The sequence below is a fragment of the Poecilia mexicana genome, unplaced genomic scaffold (genome assembly GCF_051168715.1).
Source record: "Poecilia mexicana isolate PSO_F unplaced genomic scaffold, ASM5116871v1 scaffold_21, whole genome shotgun sequence".
NCBI classification, from domain to species: Eukaryota; Metazoa; Chordata; class Actinopteri; order Cyprinodontiformes; family Poeciliidae; genus Poecilia; species Poecilia mexicana.
Window position 1 is genome coordinate 10,639,983 of NW_028263390.1, and position 14,897 is coordinate 10,654,879.

A 14,897-nucleotide genomic window follows, 5' to 3' on the forward strand; every position below is an offset into this window, starting at 1 on the left:
TTGAGTTCACTCCATTTTGCATGCAGTTCCTGTTTATCAGACTGACAGGATGGACAACATGGGCTAAACTTTAGCACTGGTCTGGAAAAAAGGTTCCTGGACTCAGTGTTGATTATTTCCATTTCACTGTCTAAACCATCACTCACCCCAATCTTTATTAGCCACACCTGAGACAGACAGACAGACAAAAAGTTACTATCCTTCTTCTCAGACCAGACCACTTTCTTTCACGTGGTGTGTTCCACATGGCTCATGGAAAACTAAAAGTTAATTGTCTCAGGATTTATAGTTTTGCCTTTGCTACTCCCCTGCAAAGACCAGATTTGGGAAGTTTACCACTCAGCAGTCCTGTCGACAGATTTCTGCTCCCTGAATTGTGGATCGCTGCACCTCTTCCAGGGCTACCATGGACTTCTTCTTCTCTGCTTTGTTGATTAACACTCCTCTTGGTCAGCCTGTCAGATTAGGTGGATATTGTTTTCAACATATTGACCTATTTGACCTATCTGCCATTTTTCATGGCCTCAGTGATTCTTTTCACTCACGTACGTTCCAAAAACAAACCTCTTTGCTCAAAAAGAAGATTTTGAGTTGGGGAATTTTTTTTTATTTTTTTTTTGCGTAAGCACGCACAAAAACTGTGTTTTGCGTTTGTTGTATTATAATTATTTTAAATTTTCATGTTATTGAGTTTTTGAACATGATTAGAGGACTAAATTATACAGACTCGTCAGTCAGTCTGCTGACGACGCACACCTCTGCTTCTGTGTCGATTGTGGTTTTAGTTTTGCATTCATCACAGATGTACGTTGCGCTGACAAGCATGCTGAAAGCACACCTGCAGGGATAAACAGTCCATCCTGTTCTCCTCAGGACAAACATCATGTAGGAAGGAATGAAGGTATGAGCTGACTCAGAACAACACCATGTTACTGACTGCCTTGTCCAAAGGCTTTTTTTAACGTAGGGAATTTGTTTACAATTTCTTCATTCTGTCTCCTTACAATAAATTACAAACAACAAAGATAATTCCCAGTCCAGTCCTGTCAGATGTGCAGTCAGAAGGGGAAGGGTTATTAGGTGCGTGCCATCAATACTGCCCCTGCGCCCGTTGAATGAGCCTCTGAAATATCAGTTGAGATTGTAATTAAGTGTCAAAACATTAAGACGTTACAGAAAATGCATTTATCTACTTGTCACCTGCGAGATGCTTATCTCGTCTCCCCTAATTATGAAAATTACTGCAAATGACTCAACATACCAATCTGGTTGGCTCCACCCGATGTCGGCTGCTCAGTGAGCTAAATATTTCTGGTTTTGTTGTGACTTCATCTCTGCAGCCCCTTGTGGTTTTAAACGACAGCAAAAAACATGTTCTTTATCGCTTCAGGTGGGTTTCAAAACAAAACGACCGCAGTATTCTGGTTCAACGTAGGTGCACTGCTATCCTCTAAGGAGAAAGCGATGATGCTATGCATATTTTATTCCTCTTTGTATGCTGCCCCCCAATGGTGGCCTTTGGTATTTGTTCAGCTATTTCCGTTTCTGTCATATTTTTGTTGTTCATTTGTTTCAAAACCAGTGGACTAAGTGTGTATCTAATGTCAGAATCTTATTCCAGGTCAAAAATACATGAACTTTAAAAAAATAAAAAAAATAAAAAAAAGTCGCTATGTAAGATAAGGAGTTAAAACACAAGATAATGTGTTCACTGCTGTAAACAGATTGTATCACAGTGTTCTTCTGTACACGTTTATCCAATTTCTTCAATAATAAATTTGGAGCTAATGTTGGATCTGTCATGTTGATTACAAACTGCTTCTTTTCTCAAAAGCTTCTACATGATCTAAAATGGTTTATAACTTTAAAATGAAAAAAAAAAAAAAAAAGAAAAATCCTAAGCTAACCCAAACCTTTGGTTTTGATATTATCAGCTTTCTGTTGCACAACCATAATTAACTCCTGCCCGTTATTAAAGATTAAATGTGTATGATAAGACTTGTCTTGCTGTAAGGCAAATGAAAATATGAGGTTTCTCTTGACACTAATTAAGAGACCGACATGTCCTGTGAAAACATTGTTTATTTTTCACACCTGGGCATGTTTACAGCTGTAAGTTTGATAAGCGCCTCCCCTCCTGTGACTGGCTGCGATCCAAGGAAGCAAATGTGAACAAATGATTTTTCTTTGCAACTTTTATGACTTGTACAGTATTGTGTTTTACGTGGTTTCCATCTGTTACTCGACAAATTAACTCTATTAGTTTCCCAGCTCAGGGGAAATGATGGAGATTTTAGTGAGTGAATTACGCTCTTAATGAAATCACGCAACAATTTATTGTCTAACTCGTCTTAAGGGATCCGTCGCTTTTTTTTTTTTTTTTTTTTTTTTGCGCAAACGATATGTGTATGAGTTGAAAGGTGTCACTGCACGAACCCAAAGCTTATTTTGGAATTATAAGAGTAAAACAAACTGGAACCAAACATGTTATTGCTGTAAAGTTATACTGAAGCAGACACATTTCCTGGCACACAGCTTTCATCATTTACCCCCACTAATAGTGACTCAGCGAAAGGCCCCGGATTGTAATTTAGACATGTCAACTATGTGTGGGTCCAACTTTCTGGGAACGCGCATGGGTGCTGTGACAAACTGTGATTTAGATAAAAGATAAATGTACCAATGAAATTACATCTACAACCTCTAAGTGAAGTCACAACTTTTGATCTGAGGTCAAATGCTAAGTGGTGGACAAAGCACATTTCCTGAGTAATCGTTAATTTTCACGATCGTTTTGACGTAATGACTGGACGAAGCATCGGCTGGGAATCATTTAGCAATGTTTTGGCCGCTGCTCCTCTCCCACATGGTGGACAGGCTCAGCAACTGCTGCGTTAAAACTTCACCTGCCGTGGGTAACGTCCTCGCCCTCGCATGAAAAGGGAAAGTTGCGAGCAAAACAGTTCTGAGGATTTAAGAGCGCTGCTCAAGGCCTCTCAAAGGCCGCTCGGTGGGGAAGGTGCTCTTTAAAAGCAGATTATTTCTTCAGAAAAGCGCACGTGGTTATTAAAGCTGCAATGGCAGTCAGTAAAATGCTTGTACTTTCCCCCCCTGTCAATTACGCCGAACGTAGCGACACAACAACAACAAGCTGCTCACGCCAGATGATTCCCAACATGCAACTGAGGAGGGGAGGGAGTAATTCTGTTATGATTGTGGCAACCTGGGGGGTGGATTTTCTTTGTATGAACCCAAATATAAAATATTAAAGGTTACGATGACCAACAACGCCACCTGGAATAAATCCAGGAAAATATGATAAGGACACAGGTAAGTTCTACTGGAAATGAGGAGACAAGATTCAGAAAATTCTACAAAATTTATTAAACTTCAATATATCTTTAATTTCTAATAATCTGAAATTGAATGGTTAAAACAGTGAATGCATTTGACAAGATAATAAAATGTCTAAATTTCAAAGGAAACTGAGGCTTACCGATGGGGGAAGTAGTGAGGGAAGGGGCAACATCCAGTGCAGAAAAAGGGGACCACCCTGGACACTACAAAAACAGCAAACAAAGAAAGAAAAAGGTGCTCCAACAAAACACACAAGACAAGACACCGCCACCAGGGGTCACCACCGCCACCACAGAAGCCTCAGTCCCTAAAAGACAGACAAGAAAATGAAACAATACAAGTAAAACAGAGATACAAAAGCCCTACAATGTTGCACTTTATCTCCAAGGAAAGTGCAGATTAGTATTTTAAAACAATTTATAAGTAGGCAAAACAGCAGCGAGTGTCACTCCAGGTGCAATGCTGATGAGTCAGAAGGCTGTGAACTGATAAATGACTGCACTGCCAAATAATCAGATCCCCAATTCCACCTTACTGTCAGCAAATGAATAAACGGACAGATCGGTCCAAATATTGGAGGTGCAGCAAAGGAGGCCAGAACAGTGCAAACAAAGGAAGCAGATTTGGTTGACGTCACGACGCAAGCAGCCTCATGACAGGTGAAGGCTTGCTTATATGCAGCAGCTGAAATTGGCCTTAAAGTGGCAGCGCATCATTTATGCTGCTACAGTCTACCCCCCCAACTTGCGTCGACGCCCCGACGACGACCCCTAAACATACTAGCACCAAGGTCTAAATACTACAGAAACAGCATTGCAATTTAAATCAGGAGAGTTTGCAGCCCCATGAGCTAGTGCCATTGGTCTTGGGAGATGGTGGACATTGGAGTGCTGACCTGCTGTTGAACGTGTAGTTCTCCTCATCACCCTCGGAGGGCCCTGATTGTTACTTGAGCTGGCCACACTAGGAGTTTGAGATGCAGATGTTGAAGGAGCTTCATGATGTGATGCCCCGGAGGACAGAGGAACAGTGTCATTTCTGACCATTCGTGGGTCTGCGGGCAAAGAAGGTGGTGGCTGGTGGACATTCACCTTCAAAAACAAATCAGGATCATATTCATCCTCAGAGGATGAATCATTCAACAGTGGTTCCCCACGAGGTGATGCTGGGGCATCACTACAAACAACTGGCTTCAATAGAGACCGATGGACCCTTTTTGTTTTGTTCAATTCATCTGCAGGAGCAACAGTGTAGACTGCTCCAGTGTCACCTAGTACTTTCAGGACCTTATACACCTTGGAGCGCCACAGATCTTGAATTTTGTGTCTTCCCTGGTGACTGGTGTTTCGAAGTAGGACAAGTTGGCCTTCATGCAGAGGCGAGTCTTGAACATGCTGGTCATTATTTCTCTTTCTCCTATCTGCAGCAGTCTTCAGCTTCTCCCTTGCTTCCTCAAAAGCCAGTTTCAAGCGCGTCTGGTGCTCTGCAACCCACTTGTTAACACTGCCAGCACTTGGTTCCAATACATGGCCGAGCAGAAAATCTAAAGGAAGCCTAGGTTGTTGGCCAAACATCAGAAAGAAGGGACTTTCTCCAGTGCTCTGATGTGGTGTGGTGTTATAACAAAAGACAACTTGTGGCAAATAAGCAGTCCATGCTCTCTTGCTGGTGGTGGGGAGGGTACGCAACAGGTTATGAAGCGTACGATTAAACCTTTCACATTGTCCATTTCCAGCAGGGTGGTACGGTGTGGTCCTGGACTTCTTGATGCCATAGAATTGACAGAGTTGCTGGATAAGGGAACTTTCAAAATTACGCCCCTGGTCTGAGTGAACACGGGCTGGTACACCAAACTTCGAAAACCACTCCGTCACCAGGACGTGGGCCACAGTAGAGGCACGTTGATCTCTGGTTGGTATGGCCAGGGTGTATTTGCTAAAAACATCAGTTAAGATGAGCACATTCTCTCGGCCATCTTGAGAAGGCTCTAGGACTGTAAAATCCATGGCAAGGATCTCATTGGGCCGTGATGCTAACAAATGGCTCATATAGGTCCGTGCAGTAGGCCGAGTATCTTTTGCCACTTGGCATCGCTCACATGACCTGCACCAATCAACAACATCAGAGGACATTTTTGGCCAATAACATCTTGTCTTCAGAAGTGAGAGAGTCCTGTCCACACCTTGATGTCCATGGTCTTGGTGAGCCTGAGTCAGGACCTCCTCCTTCAAGGCTGTGGGCAGCAACATCTGTAGGATCTCCTCAGCACCATCGGGGCGAAAGGTCCTGCGGTAGAGTACACCATCCCTCTCCACCAAGCGATCCCACTGCCTCAGGAGTGCCAACAGAGGTGACGGTAAGTTCTTTCGCTCTGTGCGGTCGGGTTGTTTCTTGCAAGCCCAGAAGCTCCAAAGTTCCTGCAAGACTGGGTCAGCATGTTGTAATACTTGCATATCCTTTGTGGTGCGTTCAGGAAAGACAGTGATGGCAGCTTGAGTAGCATCCTGTCTCTCCATCATCAGCTGCAGAGATTCAGGCAGACTACTCCCTGGAACGAGAGCACCAACCTGTTCTCCAGTAGATGGATGTTTTCTGGAAAGGGCATCTGCGTTCCTGTTTGTACGCCCGGACCGGTACTGGATCTTAAAGTCGAAGGAGGCAAGTTGTGCAGCCCATCGGTGTTCAGTGGCACCCAGCTTGGCAGTACTGAGATAACTGAGGGGATTGTTATCAGTGAATACAAGACATTTATGGCCCAACAAGTACTCTCTGAATTTCTCAGTCATGGCCCATTTAAGGGCTAAAAATTCAAGTTTCATGGAACTGTAGTTATCCATATTACGTTCAGTCGGTCTTAATCCTCGGCTGGCGTAAGCGATAGGACGCACCACCCCATCCTGTTGTTGGGAGAGGACAGCGCCCAGACCACCATGGCTCGCGTCCACTTCTAGAATAAAAGGCAGAGAAAAGTCAGCGTAGGCTAACACAGGTGAGGTAGTTAGCCTCCTTTTCAGTTCCTCAAAGCTCTGTTGGTGTTCTGTAGTCCAGCCCTCAGTGATGTCCTGTCTTGGCCGCTTCTTTGCTCTTGGACTGCTTAGCTGTCCTACTAGTTGGTGAAGGGGCGCAGCTAACTTAGCAAAGCCTGAAACGAACCGCCGATAATAACTGGCGAACCCAAGGAAGGACCTCAGCTCAGTTGACGTGGTGGGGCGCGGCCAGTTAACCACTGCCTCAATTTTAGATGGATCAGTTGCAACACCTTTATTAGAAATGACATGGCCCAAGTATTTAACTTCCGTTTGAAGAAAGGAGCATTTTGTCAGCTTTGCCTTGAGACCCTCTTTCTTCAGGCGTCCAAGAACCATCCCCAAGCGCTCCAAATGCTGTTCCACAGTGGAAGAAAATACAACTATGTCATCAAGATACAGAAGTAATGACTGATTCTGTTTGTCAGAGAAAATGCGCTGCATAAGCCTCTGAAACGTACTGGGCGCATTACAAAGGCCAAATGGCATTCTATTCCACTCAAATAGACCAAATGGAGTGCAGAACGCCGTTTTATGACGATCTGCTTCTGTAACAGGTACCTGGTTGTAACCACTTGCCAGATCCAAGGTAGAAAACCAGCAAGCACCTGTGAGTGCATCTAAAGACTCCTCAATGCGTGGTAATGGAAAGGCATCTTTGCGGGTTTTGCTGTTAAGCTGCCGATAGTCCACACACAGCCTCAGGCTCCCATCCTTCTTTTTGACCAACACAATGGGAGATGCATAGGGGCTGCAGCTCTCTCTGATCACATTAGTACTAAGTAGCTGATTGATGTGATTCTTTACTGCTTCATAGTCTGACGGTGGTATACGCCGGTAACGCTGCTTTACAGGAATTTCATCAATAAGGGGTATGTCATGACTAATTATATTTGTACACCCCAAGTCACCATCATTTTCTGCAAAAACAGATGAATACTCCCTAAGAAGGGTCCTCACATGACCCTGATGTGTGCTGGGTAGTTGGGAAAGGTCAATGGCCTCAATTTGGTCCTGCACAGTTGAGACTACAACCTGAGAGGACACCTTAGCTGTATATGAGGGCTCTTCTGTAACACCAGCTGGCAGACTGATAACATTAACATGATGCAGAGTACCGACTACAGTATGTGGGTAAAGCAAGATGTCTGTAGAGCCTACATTAACAACTGGTATGTAGGCTGTGCCTCGCACCACACGGACAAGAGCAGGAGAGGCAAGCAAACCCCCAGGCAGACCTGACTCAGGAGGCTCAAATAGTACAGCCTGTGACAGCTGATCAGTGCATGTAGCAGCCACCAGCTTCATAACCCCACCTGGAACTCTACATGCTGCCCGACCCCGCACCTTTACCTTCCCCACACAGTCTGATGCATCCTGCAAGCTTGCTTGATGACACTTTTGTAATGCAGGCCAGATTTCATGTGGAGCCTGTGGGACATTGTCTCGATTAAACAACCCTGCACCATGCTGCACAAAAAGCTCATGATAGCATTTTTGGATTACATTCATGCCTAAAACACCTGGTGTGGGAGGCACTTTGCCAGGAGGATCTTTTACAATTAAAACCCCGCAGTTTGGGATATCTTTGCCACAAAGTTCGACACTAAGCTCTATGTAGCCAAGGTAGGGGATATTTAACCCATTTGCTGCCTTAAGCTGCAACCAGTGACAAGGATGTAAACCATCAGGGCCCCCAGACCTAAAATGATCCTTAAAGAAACTTTCTGTAAGGGTTGACACCATAGAACCAGTGTCAATTAGACAGGGCACCCGAACACCTCCCAAACACACATCTAAATGAGGACACGATGCAACAAGCTCTGGTGTTTCCCTACCATTACATGGTGCTGCGACTGAGCCAATAGTGACCCCACCCGAACTGCGGCTCAACAATTCAGTGGGAACTAGTTTTCCGAGACCGCAGAGTTATGAGGCAAGGAACTAGAGGGCTGTTGGGAGCCTTGAGAGTGAAAACGTGAAGGGACACGTACACCATCACATTCCCTAGCATAATGACCTGGCTGTTGGCACCGTCTACAGACTATAGAGACATTACGAGGGGGACGACTCCGTTGATGAGTTTGACTAAGAGAGGCAACGCTCTGAGTAAGTTGATTTAACTGCTCTTGTTGACGTGCCAACATATCATGCAGTGCCCTTAATTCTGACCCCTGATCCCTTGGATTAATCTGAGCAGTGCCTTGGACAGCATACTGAAATCCAAGTGATGGAACTGAAAGACTCCGGGCCCTACTACCACCGGATGAGCCCTCTCGTTCCCACCTAATAGCTTCAGTCCTGACATCAAGTAAGGTAGCTACAGGTTTCTCCCGTACAAACTGTTTCAATGCACGCCGCAGTGGACCATCTAGAACATGCTCCACAAACTGATCCCTCAACAATACATCAGCATTAACCATGTTAGTGGGTGCAGAGGCTTTAACCTTCTCCATTAATCCCATTAGTGCAAGTGAAAATTCTTGAAGGGTTTCATCCTCTTGCTGTTTTCTAGAAAAGAAAGCCTCTTGCAACGAGACATAGGAATCAGTACAACCATATACCTCTTTTAGCACTCTTATAATGCAAGCTGGATCAGTCCGTTCAGCACTAGAGCGGAACCTGAGCTCCTCTCGCGCCTCACCCTCCAAATGATCATACAAATAAAAAGCCTGATCAACAAGTGATAAGTGACGTGCCCTCATACAGACCTCAGCCTCCTCCAACCATTCATTTAACCCTATACCTGATCTTCCCCTAAACATTGGACATTTCCTGTCACGAGGCACAAACACCAACCTCTCTGACACAAGGGGATCCGGGGCGGGCAAAGCACTCTGAGATGTGCTTGAAGTAGAAGGGGCAGTAGAAGTACCTGGGGCAGAGCATGACTGTTCCTGACGCAATCGTTCGTTGTCTGCTTTCAATTGGGCAATCAAGTCCCGCATTTCTTGGATCTCCTCCTCCTCCATGATTTGGATACTTTATTAGATGGACTCGCTGCTGTTTTGCCTGTACACACACAATACAATTCTCCTCCAAAACAAACAAAACACAATGCCACTACAACAGAAAAAAAAAAGAAAGAAACAAAACCAAAAATAAAACAAAAGAATCAAGTCTCCCTTTACACAGCAGAGATCCTGCCGACAACGCCAATTTGTGGCAACCTGGGGGGTGGATTTTCTTTGTATGAACCCAAATATAAAATATTAAAGGTTACGATGACCAACAACGCCACCTGGAATAAATCCAGGAAAATATGATAAGGACACAGGTAAGTTCTACTGGAAATGAGGAGACAAGATTCAGAAAATTCTACAAAATTTATTAAACTTCAATATATCTTTAATTTCTAATAATCTGAAATTGAATGGTTAAAACAGTGAATGCATTTGACAAGATAATAAAATGTCTAAATTTCAAAGGAAACTGAGGCTTACCGATGGGGGAAGTAGTGAGGGAAGGGGCAACATCCAGTGCAGAAAAAGGGGACCACCCTGGACACTACAAAAACAGCAAACAAAGAAAGAAAAAGGTGCTCCAACAAAACACACAAGACAAGACACCGCCACCAGGGGTCACCACCGCCACCACAGAAGCCTCAGTCCCTAAAAGACAGACAAGAAAATGAAACAATACAAGTAAAACAGAGATACAAAAGCCCTACAATGTTGCACTTTATCTCCAAGGAAAGTGCAGATTAGTATTTTAAAACAATTTATAAGTAGGCAAAACAGCAGCGAGTGTCACTCCAGGTGCAATGCTGATGAGTCAGAAGGCTGTGAACTGATAAATGACTGCACTGCCAAATAATCAGATCCCCAATTCCACCTTACTGTCAGCAAATGAATAAACGGACAGATCGGTCCAAATATTGGAGGTGCAGCAAAGGAGGCCAGAACAGTGCAAACAAAGGAAGCAGATTTGGTTGACGTCACGACGCAAGCAGCCTCATGACAGGTGAAGGCTTGCTTATATGCAGCAGCTGAAATTGGCCTTAAAGTGGCAGCGCATCATTTATGCTGCTACATGATGACATGTTCAGTGGTAATTGTACATGCTCCCTTCAAACGCACGATCTAAACAGCAGGATGTGTTCAAGCTGTGATAATGACTGAGCTCTGGACCTCTCGCTGAGAGGGGAGAGAGGGGAAATGATTGCAGACTAATACACCATAAGGAAAGTGGTGCTCATAAATGTATTATTTGCCCTTTAGACCGTTTGGAGCTGTGATTCATTGGTCCGCATTCTTATGATTGCATGTGAATATTTGTGTGTAAATTCTTTGTGTATTTTGAGCTTACTTTTGTGCTCTGGAACGTAGTGGAAAACCTTTCTCGGAGGAGGAGAGAGGGGAGGGTGGGGGAGAGCTGAGTTTTAGACCTGCCTCCAGCTTTCTGCTGGTTAATTTCCACTGGAATTCCACCTAGCCTCACCTATTGAATGCAGTGTAAACATGTTTCTGCAACATCCAGCCGCAGATTATAAATCAGTCTCTCCGCTGACTCACTGGCGACAAAAGCATTTCAAAGTGCGTTTAGGCGGGGTTAGCACAACACACCGTGAGGTTTACACAGACACTTTATGAATCAAGAGGCAATGTGATGCAACAATGCAGCATGTTGCGTTCAATATGCAAGGGCTCTTTGAAGTTGAGGGTGTTGCATACCTGCAGTGTGAGTTCACTGAGAGCGAGGCTTACAGTGCTCCTCGTGCGCTTCGAGCGTCACGTCAATTATGCTTTGAAACTTGTGAAAAAGTAAAGCAAATCGCAAGTGGAATCTTAAAAATCCACAATTCATTCAGACTTGACTTCAGACTGGTGCCCTAAAGACTTAAACTTGACTGTATTTCATGTGAGGATGAGTGAAATGAAGCTGGTATGTGAGCTTCAGACTGCAGCTGCTGCGCATGAATTCCTCTGAAAGGAAGATCTTGATTACTTGCCAGTAATGTTTGGATTATCCGCTGTTAATGGTTGATACCAATCTGCTTATGTTAGCGATAGCGTCACGATCAACGACCACGTGGATCTCTCTCGAAATGAACGCTGTACAGCCTTAAACAACTTTGGTTTGTTTCAGAACAAAATTAACGCAAGTTCCCTCCGACATTCTTCTAAGCTAGATGTGACATTACAAGGACACATTCTATATTTAATGATTCAAGTGGCACGATTTCATTTTTTTATATAATGCCACATTTGTTTGGATAACGTTTTCCCCAAAATTAAAGCATAATTTAAAAAGTATGTTTGTTTACTGCTGGTGTAAACTGAATGAAACTTTTTTTTTTTTTTTTTTTGATGTGTTAAAGATCCATCAGATGAAAGCTCACCTTCCATGTAAGAAGGGTGGTAATGTAAAACTAAGAAGCAAAATTCATTCCTAGTAAACTTCTATGCCAATATACAACCGATGTAACCAAAGTTGAGCTAGTGATGTCAAATTAAAACAGGGTGAAAATCCAACAAACAGCTACTTCCATCGTTAAACATGAGCTTTTATGGTAGCGCTAACTGAACTCTAGGGCCATATACAATGTCGAATGGGATCTGGCATAAGCTCACTTATTACAGGTACACTTTGGGTGAGAAATCAATTTGTATTTATCTCACCTGCACAGGATACTAATTAACCCAAGGTCAGAGCCTGAGGTCACAGGTCAGCGTTCGCGCGGACACTGCGCACCGTGATAAGTGCTCGGGTCTGTGTTTGTGTTTGTGCTTACGGGAACGCTTGTGTGGCCGTCAGCCGGGTGGATGGGATAGTTGTGACTGGCCCACAATGAAAGGTACACACAGATTAGGCTGTGTGTGTGTGCGTGTGTGTGTGGGTGTGTGTGTGTGTGTGTGGCGGTGTGTGTGTGTGTGTGTGTGTGTGTGTGTGTGTGTGTGTGTGTGTGTATGTGTGTGCAAGGACAGCGTCTTTAGCCAAAAGTTTTCAAACACACCTGGATGATGGTCCTGCGAGAGATAAAAGCTCTAAAAACTTCTGCGGTAAATACCATTAGTCAAAGGTGTGACATTTGGGACTGGACAGCCTTTCAGCTTATATTCTCAGTCCTGTGGCAGAGTGGGGCAAAGTCATGAAAGCAGTTCTAGATTTCTAGATTTATTTCTTGTCCTTTAACTATGACCTGATAACAGTTAACAGTTATCTTACCAGGTAAAGATCAATAATTGTCGAGTGACAGCAAAATTCAGTGTCTGAGAGTGATACAGTTCACACATTCAGAAGCAAGTTATTAATGTCTACCATTTAAATATTAGTCGTTTTCTGTGCCATAAAGTACAGAAGGTGGAAACATCTGTCATTTATAAATGATTTTGAATGAGTCATTATCTCTAGAAATATCAGGTTTATTTTATTATTAACAATCGGTTTTGCTAATAGATAATCAATCTACACAGCTCAGCTCTATAAGAAATCTGCCCATTTGTTCTCTCTTGGTGAAAACCTCCTGATCCAATTCCTTAAGACTCCATATGCACCCTGCTTTTAACATAAGACCATGATGGAAACATTTATGGTGCACTTGTAAAGTGAGTCCAAGTTGTGCAACAACAGGGTTATCAAACCTACACATTTTCCTACCTTTTCCATTAATTCGATTTCCTCTATACAAACACAGAACAGTGGACAAGATGCCTCTCTTGGGAGAAATTGTTAATGACTTCAGATGTGCCTACAGATGTACCTGTAGGCACATCTGTACCTGTGCCTACAGGTACAGATGTGCAGAAATTATTGCAAAACCCAAAATCTTATTGCAGTTTTTCCTAAGTAATTTGGTCAAAAGGTACATCAGTGGGTTAAAGGATAAGATGCACGGAGTTCCTACACATAATGTGTGGTTAAAATTTTCTCATGTAAAACTGGGAGACTGAGAGAGAGAACAGGGAATGTTGCATGACTCGTTCACTGAACGCAGAACGGATTTCTTTTTCTGTCTCCCTGTAAACTGCGCTTCAGTTTAATTAATCTGATTCATTCTGTGTGACTTGCTCACACAGCATTTAGTGTTATTCCTTCGGAGCCGGTTTTAGCAATTCTGAATATGATCAATGTTGACAAGACTCGCCTTTGGTCAGGTTAAAGGACACAAGATTTCCCTCTCTCTCACTCCTTCTCTGAATTTGTCTTCTTTCCTCACCACATGGGCTTGTGAACTCTTTGAACTACAGAGTACACAAGAAAAAAAAATGGTCTTACTGGAAAAGACCAACACGGATAAAGTAAAGAGGGAAAGAAAAAGTGACTATGTGCAGCAAAAGGAAAGAGAAAGTTGTGTTCTTGCTTGCTAAAGCACTTGAACTTTAGCTCCTTCTCTGTCTAAAACTTTCTGTTTATGTCCGCATAAAGGACTGAGGAGGAGTGCGGAGGAGCGATGAAGGGCCGGCGGACGCGCGCGGCCTCTGAGCGGCACGCTCCACACAGCTGGCCAGGGTTAACAGCTGTGACACTGATTGGCTTATGATTTATACAGTCTCTATTAGGGGTGACTGAATGCATCTGTGCTCCATAAAGTCCAAGAGGCTGTCAGATGTCTTCTCTATTGGCCACTTATCAGGCTTAAACTAAAAAAGTCGCTTGCAAAATGCTACGGAACAACGTTTGTAAGCTTGCACTCCAGATATTTTGGAGAAGGAGTAGGAGGAGAAGGTATCTGTTCTGGACAGATGTCCCCAGATGTTCTGCATGCACACAAAGGCGGCTTTGTGCGCAGTAAGACTGTGCTTTCACTCCAGAGGGAGGCTGTCCTTCTATATATAGATAATTTCTTGTCCATGCGCACTGAATGAAAAAGGGGGAAGTCGTGTCCCAAGACGTGAATCAAATTTTGCGACAGATTCGTGAGCTACTAGGAGGTTGTTCTTTACTCAGTCATAAGCAAGAGCTGTAAAAGTTCCTCATAACCCCCTCAATGTCAGAAACCCAACAAGAGTCATGTTAAAAACAATGTAAACGACTGCTTAAATGCATTTTTCTTATAATTTGGCACTACTTATGGATACACAAACGGATTTTCCAAATTTATTTCCTAAGAAATAGTGTCACGACAAAAAATAATCAACCAAGCACAAATTCTCATGCTTTTGTCATTACATTTACTAACTTAGATAACTAGCATCTGAGATGGAGCGCTTGGGTGTTTTCCAGTTTCTCTCAGCATTACTCAACCTGACCCGGACCTCTCGTTGAACTTACTGGGACGTCCAATCTCCTGGGAAAATATCATAAATGTTTTATATTTGTAAATAATCTCCACCGCAAACGGAGGAACTCTAGATTGTGTCCAAATAGCTTCGCAATCTTTCTCAGACTGATGGGAGACACTAATAATTCCTATAAAATGACATTGGAACGATTTTTTTTAATTATTATTATTATTTTTGAAGATAAGGACGACTCGTCCTTATCTTCTTAAATTCTAATGGTATACAAAGTGATTTAAACATTTGGTATAAAGTGATTTACACAGCTCAGGCCCTATCATGTAGTTCACAA